General features: G+C 42.0%; 1 long non-coding RNA gene across 1 annotated transcript in view; it reads right to left on the bottom strand.

Moving 5' to 3' along the window:
* Positions 1–209: 209 nt before the first annotated feature.
* Positions 210–5089, bottom strand: part of LOC114055743 — a 21107-nt gene continuing 16227 nt past the window's right edge. Inside the window, exon 3 of the long non-coding RNA XR_003570815.1 lies at positions 210–226. This is a non-coding gene — a long non-coding RNA (uncharacterized LOC114055743). The remainder of the gene's footprint in view (positions 227–5089) is intronic.

The following is a 5089-nucleotide window of genomic DNA, read 5'->3' as shown; positions in this document are numbered from 1 at the left end:
GTGATGTTTCAAGTTTGCCACAAGCTGTGAGAAACTTCTTATGGGTGTCTCATTGTGTAAGCAAAAGGAACTTATTCCCAAACTTTGGCACTTCTCATTCGTATTTCTCACACTGATCTTTGCAGCTTATGCAGAAAACCACTGATTTTTCCATTTCTGAAGCTTTGTCAGGTCCTAAATGTTGTAAAGAGTGAGAAGGTCTCCCCTGAGCCTCCTTTTCTCCAGGCTGAATCCCCGCCAGCTCCCTCAGTCACTCCTGGTGCTTCAGACCCTTTCCCAGCTCCACTCCCTTCCCTGGATACGCTCCAGCCCCTCAATGTCTCTCTTGTCTGAGGGGCCCAGAACTGTCCCCAGCACTGGAGGTGTGGCCCCAGCAGTCCCAGCACAGGGCCGGGCACTGCCCTGAGCCTGTGACACCCCATGGCTGGGACAGCGCAGGGGCCATTGGCCTCTTGCTCACCTGGGCACACCTGGGCTCATGTCCAGCTGCTGACACCAGCACCCCCAGGGCCTTTTCCAGCTTTCCAGCCCCTGGAGTGTTTTTGTGTGACCCAAGGGCAGGACCTTGTTGACCCTCGCACCACTGACCTCATCCCACAGATTCAGCCTGTCCAGATCCCTCTGCAAAGCCTTTCTGCTCTCAGCAAGATCAACTCTCCCATCCAACCTGGTGTCATCTGTGAACTTTCTGAGGGTGCCCCTCAATGCCCTTATCCCAGTCATTATATTATATAAAGACACTGAGCACAACAGGCCCCAATACTGAGTCATGCCACATGTGACCAAATGCCAACTAGGTTTAACTCCCTGCTCCACCAGTCTCTGGGCCCAGACATCCAGACAGTTTTTTATCCATGGAAGAGTACACCCATCCAAGACATGTGCATGAGAATGAGATAGGAAATGTTGATTAAGGCTTTACTAAAGTCCATGGCTCTAGTACAAATAGTAGTTATAATTCAGAAGTACAGGAAAGAAACAATAGTTTTTATCCATATAAAGGGAATAAAATTTATTTTCCCATTCCCAAAAACTTCCTAGTTTTTGATGTGTTGAGCCATGAGTCTCATAAGAGGAGAAAAACATTAACTTACCTGTTTTAGATAGGGGATACCATTTGAAAAAATTTCACTATGAATTAGGTTCCTGCCTACAGACAACACAAATATTGACTACACTATAGTCAATAACCAAATATTTCAAAAGCGAATTGTTACTTAAAAAGTATTAAAGGGGAAAAATATACAAAAAAACCACCTCGCCCCAAAACCAAAATCAAACCAATCAAACAAACAAACAAAAAAACACAAGCAAAACAAACACACCAAAAGAAAAAAAAAAAAAAAAGAACACAAACATGGCTGATTTTGAGTGCTCCTTCTCATTATCAAAATCACAGATCATTTTTCATCATCTATGTATATTGCTACAGACTTCAAATCACCCTCACATTAGATACAGCCCTGAAAAATCTATTATCTAAATTGTTGTGTTTATAATTTATAATTATTATTATAAATATATAAATATATGGGTTATATGTATGTTGATTTATTATATGTAATATTCATAATATTATAAATATTGTTGTATTTTTAATATTTAAATGCTTATAAATGTCTAGTAATGGCATTTTGGCATTCCTAGCTTTGCACAGAGGCTAATACTTAAAGGGTGCTGGAGAGAGAGAGAGAGCCTTTCCTGTCTAAGCCCTCAGAGGTAAACACACATCTAAGCCATGACACATTGGCAGACGGGCTTAAAATTATGTCACTTGTTGATTGGATTTTGTCAGATAATGCACTGCCAGTGAACATGAGGTTTTGTGGTGTCTGCACAGAAATTATAGGGCATCTTTACAGAACATCTAGGAGCAGCAGACCAGTAGATTAAAGCTAATGATGGAGAGGTGTATCTCTATTAATCAGCATGTGCACTGAACAAAACAACTGTATTTCACTGTATTATTATTCAACTGTATTATCTGTGTTTCACAGCCCATGAGTGTGAGTTTGTCAGCAGGGCTGTGATTGAGTACAATAAGTTAGAAAATACTGATTTGAACATCTCTTCCTGTTATCACAGAAGGCCTAATGGATGGGGGAAGTCCAAAAAGGAAGTAGTATGAGAGCTTCTCCTCTATCCTTAGTTAAAAAATCCAGAGTTATTCAGTGTATTTTTTACCTAAGAATTAGGCAAAAATCAAGAAATCACGCTTTTTAATCAGCCATTTGGTAGGAAGAAGGAAGTGACACAAATATGAAACAGAAAATTTTTAACACATGATTGTCTTACTTCAAGGAGTCACCACTTTTCATTTGCTTTACTCAGTCAGTTTGGTAGAATGGGGCTTTCTAAAGGAAAAAAAAAATGGATCCAGAACTTCAGGGAGTGAATGTGTTTCTGGACATCACCTGTGCTTGGAAAGCTTCATTATCTCCTCTGAGAACATCAAGCTAATATTAAAATGTGAATTACATGGCTTGTACTAGATAGGATTTTCTTAGATTTTTGGGATTATCAATAAAGTTATTCATGGCAATACTAAAAATGCTTGTCTGAACAGAATTAGAAAAAACTTTATTAATAATTATTAATTAATATTGTTACTTTTTTACATTATGGGACAGCACTGTCCAGACATGGAATGAAAAGATAATTGTGATCTTGATAACTTATGTCTCACTGAGTAGGTAGTCTAACTAATTAATATTTTCTTCTTTCAGGGTGTGCACACAATGTAATTACTTTTTAAACTATATTTTCACTTCTATTTCAGCCAGACCTCAAGCTGCAGCACTTCTGTTATTCGTAGGGAAGCAAGAGAAATAAAGGAGTCACAGTTCATTATCATGGCAAAATACAGATGAAAAAAAAATTTGTATATGTATACTTTAAGTTTACTACATTTACTTTTATAGGATCACAGAGTAGCTGGGGTAGGAAGGGACCTCTGGAGATCATCCAGTCCAAGACCCTGCCAAAGGCAGGGTCACCTGGAGCAGGTGACACAAGAATGTGTCCTGGTGGGTTTAGAATGCCTCCAGGCAGGGAGACTCCACACTCTCTCTGGGCAGCTGTTCCAGGCTCTGCCTCCTCCTTGGAAAGAAGTTCTGCCTCATGTTGAGGGGGAACTTGTTGTGTTATAGTTTATGGCCATTGCTCCTCATCCTATCTGCGGGTACCACTGAACAATCTGGGAGCACCTTCTGACATCCCTTGGGGATATTTGTGTGGATTGATGGGATCCCCTCTCAGTCTTCTCTCCAGACTAACCAAGCCCAGATCCTACAGTCTCTGCTCATCAGGGAAATGCTCCAGACTCCTCATTATCTCTGTGGCCTCTTCTTGACCCTCTCCAGTACCTCCTGACCTTTCTTGAACTGTGGAGACCAGAACTAAACACAGTACTCAAGACGTGGCCTCACCAGGGGCAGGATCCCCTCCCTGACCTGCTGGCCACATTCTTCCTGATGCACCCCAGGACCCCATTAGATCCCAAGCTGAGGAAAACACAATATCTCCCAGGTGTTTCAATATTAAAGAAGTGAATGACTACTTTTGCTGTGAGCTTGGAGGACAAAGAGCTTTGTGCTGTGACAGTAACATCTCCCGAAGATTTTTGACTTGATAGGTTTTTTTTTTGGCAGGACTTGGGTGTCTGATAAAAATCTTGACACAGTTGCAAGAAAAAAAGAAACAAAAATCAAGTATGTTTGATAACTAAACCATGACAACTGAGGGTGATGAATGATGGTAGAGCTGAACCTGTAGCTGAAAGCACAAGGTTGTACTGTGAAGTGTGTCATTTGTCCTCGTGACTTGCCTGGATCACTTCAAGTGCTGCCTGGTCAAAACTGAGTGTAATAGTTCTGTACTGCCACGTTACTGATGTATAGCCCCAAGTTTAAGCCAGTACAGCTTCCTCTCAGTCAAGTAACTCAGTAACAATGGCAAATCTTTTAAGTACTTTATTGTAAAGAAAATGAGTGTAATTGATGATGAAAGCCGTGTACATCAAGTTGTTTCTTTGCAGGTGTTACCTTCCCCATTGTTTGGAGTCAAGCTGAGGTCTGAGCACAGACTTACTCAGATTATTTATTCATTGATCTATTTTTTATGTTCTTTGGAAATATTTGATATTTGCCTCAGTTCCTGTACTATCTGGGATAGATGAGGAGTTAAATAAAGAGAGGAGTGAAAAAGCCCAACTCCTAAACAGATGGCTAAAGGATTGGTGCCACCGTCAAAATTTTGGGTTCTTTGACCATGGGGCAAACTCCACGGTACCCAGTCTCTCAAAATCAGATGGGATTCATCTGTCTAGGAAGAAAAAGAGGACTGTAGCCCATAAATTAGCGAGGCTGATCAAGAGGGCTTTAAACTAGGCTTGAAGGGGGAAGGTGTCAAAACCGGGCTCTCCAGTGATCAACCTAGGGATGGAAAGCCTGAGTTAAGAATTAAATCAACAGCCCACCTGAAGTGCATGTACACTAATGCATGCAGTATGGGCAACAAACAAGAGGAGCTGGAAGCCACTGTGCAGCATGAAGGCCATGATGTAGTCGCCATCACAGAAACATGGTGGGACGACTCACATGACTGGAGTGCTGCTATGGAAGGCTATAAGTTCTTCAGAAAGAACAGGCAGGGTAGGAGAGGTGGAGGGGTGGCTTTATATGTTAGAGAATCTCTTGACTCCGTTGAACTTGAGGTCAGCAACGATAAGGTTGAGTGCCTGTGGGTCAGAATCAGGGGGAAGACCAACAAGGCCGACATCATCATAGGTGTCTGTTACAGACCGCCCTACCAGGATGATGAAGGAGATGAATTATTCTATAAGCAGCTGGCAGATGTCTCAAAATCGTCAGCCCTTGTCCTTGTGGGTGACTTTAACCTACCAGATATATGCTGGGAGCTCAATACTGCAGAGAAGAGGCAGTCTAAGAGGTTCCTGGAGTGTATAGAGGACAATTTCCTTCATCAGCTGGTAAATGAACCTACCAGGGGTAAGGCCCCGCTAGACCTGCTGTTTACAAACAGAGAGGGGCTGGTGGGAGACGTAGTGGTTGAAGGCCGCCTGGGAAAT

This window comes from Empidonax traillii, unplaced genomic scaffold, assembly GCF_003031625.1.
Source record: "Empidonax traillii isolate 1590-97213 ecotype Southwest subspecies unplaced genomic scaffold, ASM303162v1 scaffold6:size4315531, whole genome shotgun sequence".
Taxonomy (NCBI): domain Eukaryota; kingdom Metazoa; phylum Chordata; class Aves; order Passeriformes; family Tyrannidae; genus Empidonax; species Empidonax traillii.
The sequence above is the reverse complement of the archived record's forward strand: the minus strand, read 5'-3'. Positions and strand labels throughout refer to the sequence as shown.